Source organism: Suricata suricatta, chromosome 16 (assembly GCF_006229205.1).
Source record: "Suricata suricatta isolate VVHF042 chromosome 16, meerkat_22Aug2017_6uvM2_HiC, whole genome shotgun sequence".
In the NCBI taxonomy this organism is placed as follows: domain Eukaryota; kingdom Metazoa; phylum Chordata; class Mammalia; order Carnivora; family Herpestidae; genus Suricata; species Suricata suricatta.
The window spans coordinates 58,810,580-58,829,785 of NC_043715.1; the positions used below are offsets into that span (position 1 = coordinate 58,810,580).

General features: G+C 47.9%; 1 protein-coding gene across 5 annotated transcripts in view; it reads right to left on the minus strand.

Annotated features, from left to right (window-relative positions):
* The window catches only part of ZSCAN18 (zinc finger and SCAN domain containing 18), a 27,355-nt gene extending 8,770 nt beyond the window's left edge, over positions 1–18,585 (minus strand). For 2 of the 5 annotated variants that reach the window (XM_029926432.1, XM_029926428.1), the window contains exon 1: positions 4,141–4,244. The gene's annotated coding sequence lies outside the window, so the exon portion shown is untranslated. The other 3 variants (XM_029926429.1, XM_029926431.1, XM_029926430.1) reach the window with 3 other exon arrangements.
* Positions 18,586–19,206: the final 621 nt, after the last annotated feature.

Genomic DNA, 19,206 nt, shown 5'->3' on the forward strand with positions numbered 1-19,206 from the left:
CATGACGTTCTCACGGGCCGCGAGCACCCAGGGACAGAGCTCCAGCCCCTCCCAGAACCTGCAGGGTCTGCACTTCTCCCCGCAGACCTGGAGGACCCACAGACCCTGCTGGGAGGGAGATGCCCCCAGCGAGAAGCTGCACCGGAGCCCGGTGGGAATGCTCCCCCTGGCTGAACCACAGAAACCAACCACGGTTTCTTCTGAACGCGTCTGAGAACTTTGGAAAGCGTGTGTGAGCAAGGCTGTGGTGAGGTCGTTTCCTCAGCAATCTCACTTTTCCAGAGAAAACTGCAATGCAGGACCGAGCATCAATGACTTCCTCCAGGGAAAGTGAAGACACGTCTGACATTTCACCAGCACGTGGGGCCCAGGACCTCGGGGGTGTCATATGGGACTCCAGGTACTGGACCAGCAAAACCACGAGACAGAAAGTAGCTCCGTGGCTGCCAGGGGCAGACAAGGAGGTCAGGGTCAGAGTGACTGCCGTCGGGGCAGCCCTTCTTCCCGGAGTGATGAAAATGTCCTAAAACCAGCTGTGGTGCTGGCTGGGCAACCGTGAATATGCACAAAATCACTGAACCGCACACCTGACAGGTGACCTCTTTTGGTGTGTCAGTTACACCTCAATAAAGCTGCTAGAAAGAGAAAACGCTAGCGGAGACTGAAGCGCCCATGGCTCTGCTCCCCCTCGGCCCAGACTGAGCAGAGTTCCGTTTGCCTCAAGGAAGAAAGAGCTCTGCCAGGCCACCCTTCCCACCGCCCTCCACTCATCTCCTCCCTTCCCTTTCCGGCATAACCTCTACCTCGCCCCACCCTGCTCCCCATAGCAGGCTCTTCTGTCCCAGGCGGGTCTGGGCTCTGATGGGTCCCCCAGGGAGAGCTTCCCTCCACTGCCTGCTCAATCCTGTCCATCCACATCTCCTCACTCCCCCTTCCCTGCCTTCCACCTGCCTCCCCAACTGGAACGTAAACCACAGGACAGCAGGAGTTACTCGCTGGTAGGTCTCTGGACAGTGACTGGCTCAGCATTTGTTGACGACATAAACTATTTTCATTGAGAGCCTTGCTGGATGTGCCAAATTTTCGTTGGATCCCATTACTCCCTGGGATCAGGTTGGTGAAATATTCCAAAGGTAAATGTACAAGTGGGATACCTGGACCACTGGGCCTGTGCTGTGACCCACTGCAACCCATAGAAGGCAGCCTAACCCCTGCCATCCACTATGACAGTGCTCAATAGGGTGGCCCTTCCTAATACTCCCGACCAGGGGACGCAAACCAGCTTATCTGCTCATTGCGCTGCCGTTTTCTCAGGACTACTTTAGCTCTGTGGGTCCACCTCCTGCTTTTCAGCGGCCATTTTCTTCTAGCACCCTTTCTCTTCATTAAAGTGGTCTCTATCTGCTCAGCCTTGTCACCAGCCTGATCTGTGGCTTGTCTTTTCACTTCATGCTCTCTTTTATCTATACCGTAAAGTTCTAAAGTACCTTACAATGTTTCAAATTTGCCTTTTTTCTTCCTAAATGGATGTGAGTTCAGAAACTTGCTTATCAAGAGCTTCCTTCTAATCTCCAATTAGAAATGCACTCTTAGGGCACCTGTGGGGCTCAGTTGGTTAAGCATCTGACTTGTTTCCACTTGTCATATCTCACAAGTTCATGAGTGCCAGCCCTGGGGCGAGCCCTACGTCGGACTCTGCGCTGACAGTGTGGAGCCTGCTTAGGACTCTCTCTCTGCTCCTCCCCGGCTCAAATGAGCTCTCTCAAAATAAATGAACTTAAAATAGTTTTAATGCACTCTTGCATGAATTCTCCTAGGGGCCAGGACTGGCAAACGCAGGGCTGGCAGTCTCAGTTGAGACGACTGAACTTAGCCTTGTGGTTGAAACGGCCAGAGCACCCGCATGCCGTGGGTCTGCCCGTGTCTCCACACAACTTCATCACAAAAATAGGCTGCCGTTGCCCTGTGGGCTAGAGCCTGCCAATCCCGGTTCCAGACTCTAGCTCTTTTAACCATGTTTCTGCCTTTAGTCTAGAACCGCACCTGGCAAGAGAAGTGTGCCACCTCCAGTCAGCTGGCAAAGCCACATTTATCCCAACAGGCACAGGATGCGTGGGGCTCTATGTGGTGTATGGGCAGATGTGTGGCCACATAAGCAAGTAATTGTGGTTTCTTAAGATACCATAGGCATGATGGTCCTGTGCGGGGCCTGTCTCCACAAAACTAACTTGGAGCTCATTCATATGTGCATGTGTGGGTCTCGTCTTCCTTCATCAGAGCCTCACAACCTGGTCGTGCTGCTGCGAGGATGTCCTTGTTAGGCAGAGGGAGCACCAAAACTCCTTCCTGTCCCCAGATTCCTTGAGCGAGGCTATTCCCCGTTGCCCAAATTCCTCTTGGCTCACTCACCAGGCAGACTCCCCCCATCACACACACGGATCTCAGGGCCACTCAGGATTTGCCTCAGATGCGGATGGAAATTTTCTGGAGCCCAGACTCCCCCCGCACCCCTATGGGCAAGTCTGAGGCTGATCCCCTGAGCCTGGCCCTTCCAGTCCTGGGATGCAGAGGAAGCCATGGGGGCGTGGGGGCGAGAGGAAGGCAGCTGAGTTCAGAGGTCCCCGAGCCCTGTGGGCCTCCTGTTGGCCTCCTGGAGGCAAATCCTTTTCCCACTGGGCTAAGCAGAGCTCACACTTAGCTCCCACCTCTTCAGCTCTACCTCCAGGCCCGGCCCTGCCCCAATTCCCCTCTTCCCACAGTCCCACCTCAGGTTACTCAGGACATTCACAGGGTCTCCTAGCCTCACCCAATAGTTACTTGCTCACTACAAAGAAGGGAAAGATACCTTTAGACTGATAACAAAACCAAACAAAAACAAAGCGCGCTGTCTTCTGTGACCCCCGCAAGAGCACAAACTCTGGATCCACCCCAGAGCAGACCGACGCAAATCAAGAAACGTCCTGCACAGCTGGCCTGAGCTTCCCAAGAGCCTCAAGGACAGAACTTGAAGGACAAGAACTCACACTCACGGAACAGGCAGAGAACAGCAGCAATACGCATGTGGCCCTGTATCAGAAAAGGAAACTTCTACAGGACGTTGTTGGGGGGACTGAGGCAATGGGAGGCTAGACCCTGGTATGGAGAAGAGGAGGGTGAGCTTGTCCACTTCAGCCTCCAAGGGGTCAGCTCAGTACACTGTGTTTGGGAGAAGGGAAGAGGTGGAAAAGGGAGGAGCGGAGGGAGCCTGACAGAGGGAGAAGGGGAAGAAGTGGGGAACGAGGAGAAAAAATGGCACAACACGTACAGAATACTAACAGGTGAATCAGGCCAAAAGGCATGCAGTTCTAAGGCCTCTCCTTAGACCTTTTCCATATATTTTAAAATAAAAGATCTAAAAAATATCCTCAGTCGTCCCCAATCTCCCTTGCCGGCTCCTTCCCCAGCAGCATCCCGGACACCCATTCTTGCCCTCTCTCTGGGGTTTCTTCGCCCACCAAAGGGATCCTAGAGCAGGAGCAGACACTTAATGCAAACTGAAGCCATCCCCAGGTGACTGGGAAGAGGCAGGGGTTCGGAGGGCCTCGAGGATCCCGGGGGCACAGACAACCCCTCACTCCAAAGCCTCACCTCGGGCCCCACCCCCAGATCCACCCTAGGAAGGCTTGGTCCGACGCCTCACTCAGGTGAACGCCCACTAAGAAAACCTCCGCCTCCTCCCTGCTTCCTCCCGGGACGCCATAGGCTGCACCCCCCCACCCCCCCACTAGGGGCACCCTCAGCCCTCAAGTCCCCTCTCGTAACCCCCTCCCTCTCCCAGGCCGCAGGACGGTGCCCTTAACCCTACCCTGTTCCCACCCTCAAGAAGGGGCAGCCAGGCCCTCGTTGACCTACGGTCTCTCGGCCCCGCCCCCTCCGGCCGACACCCCGGGGGATGGCATCCTCCACCTCACTCCCACTCCCACTCCAGGGGCTCCGGGGCTCTTCCCCTCCCCCTTCCCTCCTCCACTCCCCCGCCGGGGTCGCTCCCTGCCTCCACCTCCCCAGGTCACCTCTGAACGCTGCTGCGCTGCGCACACTGGCGGGACCGCTACCATCCGCTCAGGAAAAGCACGGCGCAGCGCCCTGCAGAGCCAGACCTACCCTCTGCGCAGCGGCTGCAGGCCGGCTCCAACCACCGGGAGCTCTGCGCGATGGCGTCTGGTGAGACTGCGCGTGCGCGCTGGGCCTGCGCGGCGGAAGGAGACCACCGGAATGCGGCGGTCGGTTCCCCAGGGTTGGGGCGGAGCGAAGACGCAACGGCTGGAAGGACAGCCAATCAGAGGCAGAGCTAGCCTCGCCCGCCTCTCGCCCCGTGAGCGCCTGCGTCCTTTTCCATCCATAGCAACGCGGTAGAACGGGGGGGAGGAGAAAAATACCGTCCGGAGAGACTGAGGCAGTGAGACGGTCTAGGAGACACAGCGACAGGGAGTGACGGAAACCAGAGGACCCAGGGCCTCGCGTACCCAAAGATGGAGAGATAGGGACAAGGAGTCCCAGAGTATCAGAGATGGCGGGATACAGAGAGGAGGGGGAAAAGACAAGGGGAGGCGAAAGGCAGAGGCACAGTGAAAGGGAGAAAGTGGCCCAGTCTATTACGCTTTGGATTCTTGGTGTCAGTTCCGGTCGTGATCTCACTGTTGGTGGGATGGAGCCCCGTGTTGGACTCTGCACTGACAGCTTGGAGCCTGCTTGAGATTCTCTCTGTCCGTCTCTCTTAAAAATATATACAAAGATTTTTTTTAACTCTTTAAATTAAAAAAGGAGGGATAAGGTCCAGGGATACCTCAGTCAGTAGAGAACGCGACTCCATCTTGGGGGGAGATCGTGAGCTCAAACCCAACATTGGGTGTAGAGCCTACTTTAAAAAAGCGGAGGTCCAGAGACTGGGAGACTCAGATATGGACAGAGATCCAGGGACAGTGACAAAGTCAGGGACAGACGGAAACAGGTACACCCAGAGTTGGGAAAACAGACCCAAAGGCAGGAGACTGAGCTAAGAAGACCCAGAGAAGGTAAGAAGCAGAAACGTGGAGACAACAGAGATGGGGAGTCAGAGCCCGAGCAACGGCGGTGGGGACACGCAGCGACAAAGATATGAAGGCACTGAGACCAAGAGAGGCAGATTCGCTAAAAAGGGAGATTGGTTCTGCAGATCCAGGGAACTGATAGAATTTGAAAACCAGCCATGCTGGGGGCTTCAGGAGCCGCTAAAATGAAGGAAAATCTAAGAGAAGCAAAGGGTGAGTGATGTGCTCAGAAGGCCAAAGGAGATGCCACCACTTTACTAGACAGCATAAATAGGGCAAAGGCTAGGACGCTGCTTCTCATTCCAGAATTTTCTAAATAACAAGAATTTATAAGACTGACATTTTGTGTAAACTTAATTTTTTTTAGTGTGTTTCTAAACATTTATTTTATATATTTTATTTAAATACAATAACACATTTTGGGGCATTCAGCTCTATGAATTTTAACTTGTATAACGAACAATACAAGAATAGATCCCCTGAACAACAAATTTTTTTTTAAATGAGCGGCAGGCAAAGTTTACTAGAATATAAGATTGGAAAGTAAGAATAGTAGGAAAGTTCTCTTTACAGGGAGGGAGCATTTGAAAATGAATGCCCCCCCCCAAAAATTCCTTCCTGGTGCTCCCCTCCCCTCCCCTGGCAACCACTGATCTGTTTTCTGTGGTTATAGTTTTGTACTTTCCAGAATGTCAGGGTAGGTAACCTTTTGAGAATTGCTTTTTTTACTGAACATAATTCCTTTGAGATCCATACAAGTATGTATCGATGGTTCCTTTTTATTGCAAAGTACTATTCAGTGGTTTGGATATACCATAGTTTGTTCAAAAATTCATTCACCGAGGACATTTTGGTTGTTTCCAGTATTTTGCTGTTATAAATACAGCTGCAGTGAGCACTAGCGTAAATGTTTGTGTGGGAACCTTCGTAAGTCTCCGTTTCTCTGGGATAAATGCCCGAGTGCAACCGCTGGGTCATCGGGCAGGCGCATGTCCAGTGTCGCAGCACGCTGCCATCCTCTTCCAGAGCGGCAGTGCCATTTTACATTTCCAGCAAAAACGTGTGTGAACAAGTTTCTCCACATTCTTAACCAGCATTTGGTATTACCATTTTTTGTTTTTATTTTTAAAAATTTTAAGGTAATCCCTACAGCCACTGTGGGCCTCAAATTGATAACCCCAAGATGAAGAGTCACACACTCCAGCAGCCAAGCCAGCCAGGCACCCGGTGTTGCCATCTTTTAACGACCCTGATAGAGGTGTAGTGACATCTCATTGTGCTTTTCACTTGCATTTCCCTAATAATTAATAATGTAGGTCATGTTTTCGTGTTCACCATCTGTACATCCTCTTCACTGAAATGTCACTCATGTCTTTGGCCCATGTTTTAGTTTTTAAAAAACTGTTGGGTTTTGAGAATTATTTATTTAGAACATACATATATATATGTTATTTGGAACATATATATTTATATTTTTATATACTTAGAACATATTCTAGATATGTTCTTCATCAGATACACGGTTTGCAAATGTTTTCTTCTCGTCTGTAGCTTCTCTTTTTAGTTCCTTAACAGGGCCATTAGCAGACCAAAGGATTTTAATTGAGATGATGTATACTTTGACACTTTTTCCTTTAATGGATCATGTTTTTTGTGTCAAGTTTAAGAACTCTCTGCTTAGCTCCAAGGATTTCCTCCAATATTTTACCTGTAAGTTTTATAGCTTTACTTTTACATTTAACTCAATCATCAATTTTGACTTAAATTTTGTACAAGAGGTGAAATTTATGTTGAAGTTCAATTTTCCCCTATGGCTACTGGTCATCTTTTTTATGACACTAATTCTAATACCAAGTATGCAGGTTTGTTCTAATACCAACCAATTCTCCAAACCAACTGGATATCCAACAATTCAATTCTGAGAGTACCCAGAATTAGCACAAACTCAACAGGTCAAGGGCTTAGTAACACAAGACTGTTTTCACAGTCGTCTTCTTTCAGAAGATGGCCATATGCTACACACACTTCTGTTCAGTTGACTACAAATTCACTGGTTCTCTGGTCCCCACCTCGGGTACAAGTATTCACTAGAATGACTCACAGAACTTAAGAAAACACGTTGCTTAGGTTTCCAGATTTACTAATAAAGGATGTAATTTAGGAACAACCAAATGTTAGAGATACACAGGGCAAGGTTTGGGGGAGGCAGTGTGTACAAAGCTCCTTTGCACCCCCAGGAATGTCTTCCTCTCAGCACATCAGTGTGTTCACAAACCCAAAAGCTCTCTGAATCTCCTTGTCCACCAATTCTTATAAATAAATCTCCAGCTTTCCTTCCCTCCCTGGAGATTCAGATGAGGGGGCTGGGGCACCTGGGTGGCTCAGTCGGTTGAGCATCCGACTTCGGCCCAGGTCATGATCTCACGGTTTGTGGGTTTGAGCCCTACATCAGGCTCTGTGCTGACAGCTCAGAGCCTGGAGCCTGCTTCCGATTGTGTGTCCCTTTCTCTCTGCCTCTCCCCTACTCATGATCTATCTCTCTCTGTCTCTCAAAAATAATTGTTAAAAAATTTTTTAGATGAGGAGGTTGGAAGTTCCTACGTTCCTTCTAGTAATGCTTCCCCTTCCTGAAGCTTTGTAGAAGCCCCAACCCAAGTCACCTTATTAGCATAAACTCAGGTGTGGACAAAATGGGCCCTTTGTGACTCCTATCACTCAGGAAATTCTTGGGGTTTGTTCCAGGAATGAGGGACAATGACCAAATATATGTTTTTCTAGTCCAAAGATCTACAACTGCTCCAACACCATTCACTGAAAAGGCTATCCTTTTCCCCGTTGAATAGTTTTGCGCATTTGTCAAAAATCAGTTAAGCATGGTTTTGTGGGTCTGTTTTTGGGTTCTCTATGCTCTTCCATTGACCTACGTGTAAGTCCAAACCACTCCTGTTACTGTGGCTAAATAGTAAGCCATAACATCAGTTATTTCTCTCAGTTCTCTTTTCAAAAGTTGTTTTTGGGGGCACCCAGTGGCTCAGTCAGTTAAGTGTCCAACTCTTGGTTTCAGTTCATGTCATGATCTCAGGGTTTGTGAGTTCAAGCTCTACCTTAGGCTCTGCGCTGACAATGTGGAGCCTACTTGGGATTCTCTCTCTGCCCTTCCCCTTCTCACGCTCTCTCTTACTCTCAAAATAAATAAACTTAAAAAAATTGTTCCCAAAACAATTTTACTCCTAAGTCTAGTGCTTTCCCATGTCAAGTTTTTAAAAAAATTTTTTTACCGTTTTTATTTATTTTAGAGAGAGAGAGAGACAGCATGAACAGGGGAGGGTCAAAGAGAGAGGGAGACACAGAATCTGAAGACAGGCTCCAGGCTCTGAGCTAGCTGTCAGCACAGAGCCCGATGCGGGGCTCAAACCCACGAACCACAAGATCATGACCTGAGCCGAAGTCGGACGCTCAACCGACTGAGCCACCCAGGCGCCCCCCCCCATGTCAAGTTTTAAATGAGCTTATCTATGTCTACAAAATATCTTGATGCATCTTTGATGAAAATTGCATTTTGTACAGTTTTTATGTTTTCCTGCCTAATCACACTGACTAGTACTTCCAGTATGATTTCAGGCAGGGGTCGGGGGGAGGAGCTGTCATCCTTATGTGTGGTTCACCATTATGATGTTGGCTATATGTTTACATATGCCCTTTTCAGATTAAGGAAGTTCCTCTTTATTCTTAGTTTGTTATTGTTATTATGAAAGGATAATGAATGTTGTCAAAGGCTCTGTCTGCCTGTATTTGTGAGACCATGTAGTTTTTGTTCCTTGTTAATATGGTGGGCTACAGTGACTGGTTTTCAAGTATTGAAAGAGCCTGCATTTCCAGGATAAACCCCCTGCTCATGTTGCACTGTTGCTCTTATATATTACAGAATTCAATTTGCTGACATTTTAATGAGAATATCTGTGTTTACATTCATGAGGGACATCCCTCTGTAGTTTTCTTGTCATTGTCTAGTTTTAGCATCCAGGTAACGCTGACCTTATAAAGTGAATCAGGTGTCTCCTCCTTTTGTCTTCTGAAAGTGTGGAACTGGCTCCATTTCTTCCTTAGGTGTTGGGTAGAATTCATCAACAAAACTATCTGGGCCTGGCATTTCTTTTGGAAACAATCAACCTCTTCAATAAATACAGGCCTATTCAGTTTACTTGTACAATGAGTTTTGATAGTTTGTCTTTTAAGAAATTGGGCCCCTTTACCTAACTTACTGAATCTACGAACACAGAACTGTCCAAACAGGACTAGGTCTTTCCCCAGCCTCTGTGGGTGGAAATGTACCACAATGGACTGAGCGCTGGGTAACACCTTCCTTCTCATCCCAATATTCGCCATTGCTCTGGGGCACACCTACCCAAAGGTCAGCCCATCAAGACCCCATCTTCTCAGTGCCTCAAGCCTTGCCTCCGCTTGGGTCAGGCCTCCATACACACCCCAGCCGCCATCATCCACGTTCTGGAGATTCTAGCCCTCTTGTCCCCCTGCCCAGCTAGCTGCCTCAGCTCTGCCCACTCAGGAGGCTTCCAGACAATCGTGTATAGTAGCGTTTGGGAAGTAATGCCATCTATGAACTACAGGTGATGTAGCACTGGTGTCCCTTCTATTTTAGCCTCCTGAGTCAGAGAAGAGTAACATCAATGTCATCACCATTAACAGCGACAGCAACAAAATCAACAACCATAGTAAAACAACAAGAGCAGCGGTAATAATAAGAGAAGGATAATAGCAACAACAAGGGTGGGAGCAGGAGCAGAGAAGCAACCACTACACACTGAAAACTCTCACACCGCGCACCGACTCTGTGGGGAGCGGCAAAGATCTCAGCCGCTTGGCCACTCGCTGGCCGGATGTGTCACTCCCCGAGGGGAGCGCCACTCCCTGTCAGAGAAGCCAAAAGACCAAAGATCAACCGCCTGCAGGCAGGGTGGTATCGGCCCCTCGGGCGCTGTGCTAGAACACTTTGGTCTGGTTCCCCTTTTACTCCAGCCTTAATCCCTTGACCCTGTGTCCTAGCAACCGACCTAGGTCAGCTGCCTTGTTCTCCCGCCTTGAAACCTTTATAAGAGACAGTTTTCTGAATAAAGCTCTCTCTCCTTTTCTTGCCTGATCGGAAACCGTGAGTTGCGTCTTCACTCTCTGTGCGTCCCCCTTCCTGCCCTTTCTCTCCCTCCCTCAGGAAGAGAACCCACCAGGACTCTCCGCCCTGCGGGTCAGGGTGGACGAGGCAGGTACCGCCGAGCGCCGGGGACGAGCGCGCCGGGACCTGGCCTCGGTTAAGACACCTCTCCACACCTCACTTCTCTTCATCCCCATGAGGTGGGGCTCGTCCACATTTCATAAGTGCGTGAGGCACAGTCACTCACATCGGGGCGCCTCGGCAGCTCGGTCAGATCAGTGTCCAAGTCTTGGTTTTGGTGCAGGGCATGATCTCACGGTTTTGTGCGCTGGAGCCCCATCCTGGGCTCTATGCTGACAATGTGGAGCCTGCTTGGGATTCTCTCTCCCTCTCTCTCTCTGCCCCTCCCCCACTCATACTGTCTCTTTCTCTCAAAAATCAACTTAAAAGATGTTTAAAGAAAAAATAATTCTCCTAAGATCATAGAGTTTTTGAGATGTAAAGCCATAAGGAACCCAAGTATGACTGAAGTTAAAAGATGCACTCTTACCCGTGACACTAACACTCACATGGTCCTGGCCAATGTTTCTGTGCAATTTCATACAATTTTTCTTCAACTGGGATTGCACATCTTGTACAGGCTTTCTGAGAAGCCAAGGATTTACTACTTAAATGAACACTTATTGTGTTAGAGCCTTATAAACAAAAGGCTCAAAGTGACACCATGCATACACGTGACACTGCATAGAGGGATATTTCAATATATAAGCTAGAAAAGAAGCCCTAGGAAGGCAAAAAATATTCCATTTACCAGCTTGTTGAGAGCCTATGTATGGTTTTGCGTATTACTTCCCTCCACCTTGTAAGAATTTTCAACCTTCCAATAAGATACAACAATTGCAGCTGAAACAGGCTACGAGAAAGAAATCAGGCAGCACCCAACAGCCGGCAACGAGCGCTGAACACCCGGCAACGAGCGAGGGCGGCCGCATCGCCTTCCTTCACTCCCACAGATACGCCATTAATGGCTGATCAACAGCCTTTTCCTTCAGAGTCTTCCTCAAATAGATGAATCTCCCTGGCCGTTCAGTTCTTCCTCCTTCTGATATTACTGTTACCAAAGCAAAGAACCAATTAGTGGTAAGATGCACATCTCATGTGCTACTAAGGAAAAAAGGCTGCCAATAAACATACCGCATGCCATTGGTTGCCCTGATCTGTCAAAATGTGAAAAGAACATGTATATTAAAATAAATACAGATTCTGTGTCAGGACTAACTTCCAAGCACACATTTTCCCCCAGAATTGTGTTAAAAACCTGATTGTGGATTTGTAACGGGACAAATGTCCTACGCAGGGTGTTTCCTCCAGAACTCATTCTCTGATGCACTAGTTATGCTGCCCAATGAAGTCACCAGATGCACAGTTACAGAGCATCTGAAATGCAGTGTGTGCCATATGTTTAAATGATAGTATTTGGGATAAAGGTGTGTAGAATTAAATGTTACTGACATTGATTTTACCTGTTCCTTTTTGCTTTTTAAAAATGTGGCCACTTGGGGCGCCTGGGTGTCTCAGTCAGTTGAGCATCCCATTTCAGCTCAGGTCATGAATTCAGGTTTGTGAGTTCGAGCCCCGCAGCACACTTGTTGCTGTCAGACTGTCAGCACAGACCTCTGTCTCCCTCGCTGCCCCTCCCCCGCTCATGCTCTCACTCTCAAAACCCAAAACATTTTAAAAAATAAAAAATAAAAACGTGGCCACTAAAAATACTGAACTTATGTATGTGGCTCACATTGTATTTCTATCAGACAGAACTACTCTGGAAGATCAGATCTTCAACTGAAACCTTTCCCACCGAGAGTACATGGTGGTCGTCTGTCTCGGGTCTCAGCTGTCTTCCACACAGAGGTTAACATCAACTGACTTTTCAATGTTACCACTCAATATTGGCTGGTCCAAAAACTCATTTTTACCCAAGAATTTTGGCAAGAATTCTTACCAAAACCTCAAACTCTTCACATTAATCTTCTGATACAAGGAAATCCAAGAATTCAAATTTAAAAGTAACCATCGTAGAAGAATTCTCCTAATTTCTTATGCAGACAAAATGTCTCGAACGTTTCTGATCCAAGGAGGAAAACGTGAACTCTATTATTTTCAAAGAGCTGCTCTTCAATATGAAGTCTCTGACAACAAGCGAGTAACGGGACTTTTACAGGACCGCTGTCACATTCACTGAACCCCCCACGGGTGTCTCTCTAGTACTGCAACTCTTATATCTAATAAAAGTGTAGCTCCTCTGGACATTTTTCCCACCTCTGAAACACTGATACAGGGTCTCCTGAGCATGTGTCTTCTAGCGCTGGTCCAGACAGCAGCGGTCCGAGAAAGCTTTGCCACACTGGCTGCTCTCATAGGGCTTCTCACCGGTGTGAGTCCTCTGGTGCTGAATGAGACCAGTTTCTGACACCGGTTACGGCCACACAGCTTCTCACTAGTATGGATTCTCTGGTGCCAGACGAAGTTAAGAGCTCTCAATGAAAGTTTTCCCACATTCTTTACACTCCTAGTGTTTCTCTCCAAAATGATTTTTTTAAGATTTATTTTTATTTATTTAATGGGGCGCCTGGTGGCTCAGTTGGTTAAGCGTCCGACTTCGGTTCAAGTCATGATCTCACAGTTTGTGGGTTGCAGCCCCACACTGCACTCTGTGCTGACAGCTTGGAGCCTGTTTCCGATTCTTCTGTGTCTCCATCTCCCTCTACCTCTGTCTCTTCCTCCCTCCCTCCCCTCTTCAAGGATAAATAAACATTTTAAAAAGTTTAAGATTTTAATTTACTTACTTATTTTTGAGAGAAAGGACAGGAGCACATGAGCATGGGAGGGGCAGAGGGAGAGAGAGCCTCTCAAGCATGCTCCTGACATAGGGCTTGACCCCACAACCCTGTGATCATGACCTGAACCCAAATCAAGAGTTGGACACTCAATCGACTGAGCCACCCAGGTGCCTAAAGATTTTATTTTTAAGTAATCTCTATACCCAAACTGGGGCTCCAACTTACAACCCTGAGATCAAGAGGTGCATGTCCTACCCACTGAGCCAACCAGATGTCAACAGAATGATTTTTTAATGCACAATGAGGTCACCAGTGCAGTTGAAGGATTTTCCACAATCCATATGTTTACGGGATCTCTCTCTGATGTGACATCTCTCATTTAATAAAGCCTGAGATATCAATACGTCTCATTATTCCTGTATTCCCCACACTCCATAATACAGAGGGCTTCTCTCTTGTGTGAATTCTCAGATGGACAATAAGGTAGAAGGTGTTGGGGAAAGACTTTTCTCACTCATTATATCTATATAGTTTTTTCTCCTGTACGAATTCTGTGATGCAAAACAAGGGGAGAATGGGGCCGAAGGACACGCCACAGTGGCTGCACGCGTGCGGGTTCTCTCTTCTGCAGGTTGCCTTGCTCTTGAAAAAGGCAGAGATGGCACTGGATGCTTTCCCACAATTATTGAATTTATAAGGCTTCTCTCCTGTATGGATTCCTCAGTGCACAATCAGGTTGTAATTCTTGGAGAAGGATTTTCCATAGTCATTACAAGTATAAAGTCTCTCTTCAGTATGAGTCCTCTGGTACCCAAGAAGGTGAGATTTCTGTCCGAAGGACTGTGCACATTTGTTGAAGTTACGGCATTCTGGCACTCATCTCCAGTTATTTCTGTCCTGCTCATGAGAGCGTGTGCCCTGATCAAACACTTCCTCACATCCCATCCCTTTGTGTGGCTGCCTTCCTCCAACAATTACATCCTGTTCACTAAGAGGTGCAGAATGGTTGTAATATCACTTTTGTTACAACTGGAGAGTCTATCTCTTGTTAGATTTCCCCAATGTGGCCACAGTGACCAGCTTGGCTGACGGCTATCTCACAGTCCGTGGGTTTGAGCCCCGTGTTGGGTTCTGTGCTGACAGCTCAGAGCCTGGAACCTGTTTCGAATTCTGTGTCTCCCTCTCTCTGCCCCTCCCCCACTCACATGCACATGTGCCCTCTCTTAAATAAATAAACATTAAAAATAATAACCATGGGGGGGGGGGCTAAATGGGTAAGGGGCATTAAGGAATCTACTCCTGAAATCACTGTTGCACTATATGCTAAGTACCTTGGATATAAATTTTAAAAAATAAATTAAAAAATCTTAAAATAATAATAATACCACAGAGAAGAATAGATTAGTGGTTGTAGGAAGCAGGACAGAGGGTAGGGAGCAGGGTGGCTACAGAGGAGGAGCATGAGGGGATTCTGTAGTGACACCAAGTCGAGTATGTAGACTGCGCTCGTTACACTAAGATGCACATCGGAGAGTGGCAGAGAGCCCCAGCACACCCACAGGAGTCGGAGTGAACTTTGAGTAAGCTCTGCAGATGGCACCAACGTCAATTTCCTGGCTTTGACCCTGTCCTACACTTGTGCGAGATGTTAACCATGGGAGAGGCTGGGTAAAAAATGCACAGGCCCTCTCTGTACATTTCTTTGTACCTTCCTATGAGTCTATAATGATTTCGAATATAAAAGTTTAAAGGAAACAAAAATGATACAAGACCCCTGATGAGATCTGGCTTGAAATAATAGTAATAAAAGGCTTTAGGGATAACTGGAAAGTTTGAATAGGGATGAGTTACCAGAGGATAACAGGAAACTACTGCTTGCTAGCTTTCTTAGGTGTGACAATAGTATTACGGTTGTTTGGAAGAATGTCCTTATTCTTAGAATATACGTCATAAAATGTGTAGGGGTGCTCACTTTCAAACGCTTACCTACATACACATAAATATCTACATGTGCACACACAGGTAAATACACATACATACACACATAAACATACATACATTCATATACATGTATACATATACAAAAATATACACACCTGCATAAACACGTACGTATACATTTACATACAAAAATCCATACATACCATATATATCCATATGCAACACATAAAACACATATAAACATACTCATATGCATATACACATGTATAATACACATTATAAGCACATAATATGTAACTTATGTGCTGCATACATAAAAATCTAGGTGGTGTATTAAGAGTGATCATTATACTCTTTTCTCAATTTTTCTCAATATTTTAGAAACTTGTCCAAAGAGAAGGTAGGCAGGGACTTGTTAATAAGGATCACCACTCATTATTCCTCAGGTGAGAAGGAATTTATAACAGTTTTTCTCAAAAGGTGTTCAAGAGATGGTTATAGTATTCGAAGGGAGCCGGGGAGTATGTTACTGGCTGGGAGCTGTAAGAAAACCACAGAGTTACCCCCCTGGGAAAATGCTGCACAGTAAGTTTGATGTGGGCGAAACCGGAAAGCCAGGAGTGTTTCCCTGGAATAACTGGGATCCAGGCAGGGCAGGGCTGTCCGGACCACCCCGTTTCCCCCAACCGGTTCCAGAATCACCTGGTCCGACAGCCACCCCCCAAAGCTGGCAACCCATTCAAGTCGAAAACTATTTAATTTCTTTGCTCTAGGACCCAAATAGGTTCTGAAAACTTGCAAGTAAATAAAAGCAGAGCAAACAGAATTCTCTTTTACGTTTTGAGTGTAGTTGGCAATGTTACATTAGCTCCAGGTGTACAACACCATGATTCAGCAGATGTACCCAGTGCTCTGCTAGCTGTACGTCTACTACCACCTGTCACCATACAGCCATCCCAGGGTTATGGACTCCAGTCCCTACGCTGTGCCTTTTATCCCCAGGACTTTACAACTGTATTTTAGATTCTACAGGGAAGCACCCTACTGAGTTAAAACTTGCATCAAATCCACTTAAATATTTCACTATTAAAAATATCACTATGAAATATAATACATGATTACAGAAAACTTGGAAAACAAAGTACAAAGAAAATTAAGTCCTAGGTGCATTTATTTCCTGTTTTCTTCCTAGAGAATCATTTTGATATAGAGTCAAACTGTGTATATACAACTTGAGGTCCTTTTTTGTTTTTTCCCAGTAAATATTATGTTATGGGTAGTTTCCACATCATTAACATATCTTCATAGGCAGAAAAACTGGTGCAGCTCCTTTGAAGAACAATTTTGGGTTGAAATAAAAATTTAAAATGCAAAGCGATGTGGTAGATCAACATTAAAAATTCAAACCTGGGGCTCCTGGGTGATTCAGTATGTTGAGTGTCCAACTTTGGTTCAGGTCATGATCTCGCAGTTCATGAGTTCAAGGCCCACATGAGACTCACTGCTATCAGTGTGGCACTCACTTCAAATCCTCTGTCCCCCTCTCTCTGTCCGTCCCCTGCTTGTGCTCTCTCAAAAATAAACACTTTTTAAAGATTAAAAAAAAAATACAATACTGATCTAAGAGGACCTCGCACTTAGTGTTGTTTTGTCACACTTTTGCTCCAGTAACATATGTACGTGGATCATAAATGTAAATGTGTTTCTTCTCATGCCTGGGTCAAAAAATAATTTGAAAATCCCCAGGCTGGGGAAATCCTTGCCTGATTTACAAAGACACATGCTCAAGATGCTGCTAAAGCACTGTTAGGAACGCTGGAAAACTGCCAACTTCCCAGCTGTGCATCAAAGGTGGGGCTTGGGGTGGGAGGATAAAGGGTGGCATCTTCACAAGGTAGACTACTGCACAGCAGCGCAAACAGTACATGTAGAAACCGAAGACTGGCGAGAGAGGCACACTGCCGAGGTTCACACATCAATCCCAAACACACACCCACCAGCCACACCCCAGGCTGCTCAAAGCTAGAGATCTTATAAGGGGAAAAGCTCTAACAACAGCCTGAAGACCTCGGTTAAACGCTAGACGGGTCACAAACCCCTCTGTTATTCCAAGTCTCTGGAGAGGGCTGGCTTTTTCATTCACGAAGCAAATGTTTACTCAGCACCTCTCAACACCTACTGTGTGCCACGCCCTGTTCTTGGTAGGAAAGAATCAGCAGTGGATGAGACAGACATGGCGCTGCAGGGTGCAGCAAGCTTTCTAGCCAGAAAGACACAAAGAACCAACTGCAAAATCGGTCGCCATCAAATATTCTGCAAAGTGAGGAGGCACACAGACCCGAGTCAGTTTTCTGAGTTAGTGGTGGCGTCCCTGCCTGCCCCAATCTCTACCCACTGTCCCAAACTCAGAAACCAAGCGGATTCAGGGAGCACACTGCTCAAGGAAGGAGACTGGACTCTTGATTTTTCACTCTGACGCCAGCTCCTAACCACCTGCTACGCAGCAGCAAACAGTTACTGCGCCAGCGGCCCCAGCTCTAGGGCTGCTACTGACAGGCCACGGGACAGGGCGAGATCTCACACGTGAGCTCCCAGGCTCCCACTGGCTACCGGAGAGGAAGGGAGGCTGGGCAGGGCAGAAGGCGAGGGAGCAGGGAGGCGGTGCCTGTTACCGAGAGAATCGGGTGGGCAAGCGGTTGAATTTTGGAAGTATCTTAGAAGGAAAGATATGGGATTTGGGGGCAGAAATGATAAGGGGGTTGGGGAAAGAAAAATCAAGGAGGACGCTGAGGATTAGGGCAGAAGAAGGAGTCGCCGTTCAGAGACTGGAAGGATCGGGTTTGGGGGAGACCAGAGGCTCACTTGAGGAACCCAAAGTCTGTGGCAGGGTAGGGGACAGCTTCAGGGCATTGGGGGCCTGCGGGGAGCGGCAACCCAGTCCACGACAGGGGATTGGGGGTGGGGGTGAAGCCTGGGAGGGCGAATTCGGTGGGGAGGGGGAGGATGGAGACATTCACAGGCACCGCAAAGGCTCAGTGAAGCGAATCGGTGCTCGGAAGAGGGTAGGCGCGGGCCGCAGGACCAGGGCTGTGGGAGGAGGAGACGCAGAGGACAGAGCATCCTTGGGGACCGGACACAGGAAACACGGAAGGCTGCGCAAGGCCACGCGCTGCGGGAGGGAGAGGAGGGGGGCGTCCACCCGTGCGGGCTGGGAGCAGGGAGGCGCGCACCTGAGCGGAGAGGAAAGGCATCCGGCGCCCGAGGACGGGGAGTCCGCGTGGGAGGGGAGAGGGGTCCGCGCCCACCGGGCGGGCGAACGCCACCGGGGCCTGCACCGCACGGAGCCAGCAGACGGCGGAGGGGGGTCCGCGCCTCGTCCCCGGCCCCACCCCGGCCCCCCAGCCGCCGCCCCCTCCCCGGCGCTGGGCCGCCGTGACCTCCCGCTACGCGACCTGGGAGGCCTCCAAAGCTAGAGACACCCCCAGAAAGGAGTCCATACCTACCACGGCCGGCGCGTCGCCCTCCGCAGACAGCTGCTTTTGTGCGCGTGCGCCCAATGCCTGGAGGTGCGCGTGCGCACACGCCGGATTCCCGGATGAGGCTTCTCCAGCGAGGGCTCGAGATGGGTGGGGCCGGGCGTTCATGGGGAGGGACTACCCAAGAAAACAGCATTTTCTTTCTTATTGAGATGCCGAGTTCTTTATAACTTCTAGAGGGAGTTGCGTCTTTGAGTGAAAATTACCTTCTCCCACTCCGTCGCTTGCCTTTCCACTGCATGATACACTTAGATTAATACTTCCTAATGAACACAGTTCCGAATTTTAATGTAGTCAGACTTATCAATTTTCCTTGGTTTGGTTAAGAAACGTTTATCTATGGCAAGATCAGAAAGATGCACGCTATCGTTTTGCCTTTCACATTTAGAGCTACAATCCTCAGGAACTGAGTTTTGTGGATAGTAGGGGGTCATCAGACTACAGTAAATCCACCTGTTTATGCATGGCCCAAGAGTTAAGGATGCTCTTTACATTTTTGAGTGTTGTAAAATCAAAAGAATGGCACTGGTGGCACATGAAAATTACATAAAATTCAAGTTTCAGAGTCTATAAAATAAAAAATGTATTGGAATGCGACCATGCCCATTTGCTTACAAGTTGTCTGTGGCTGCTTTCACACTACAACAGCTGAGTTC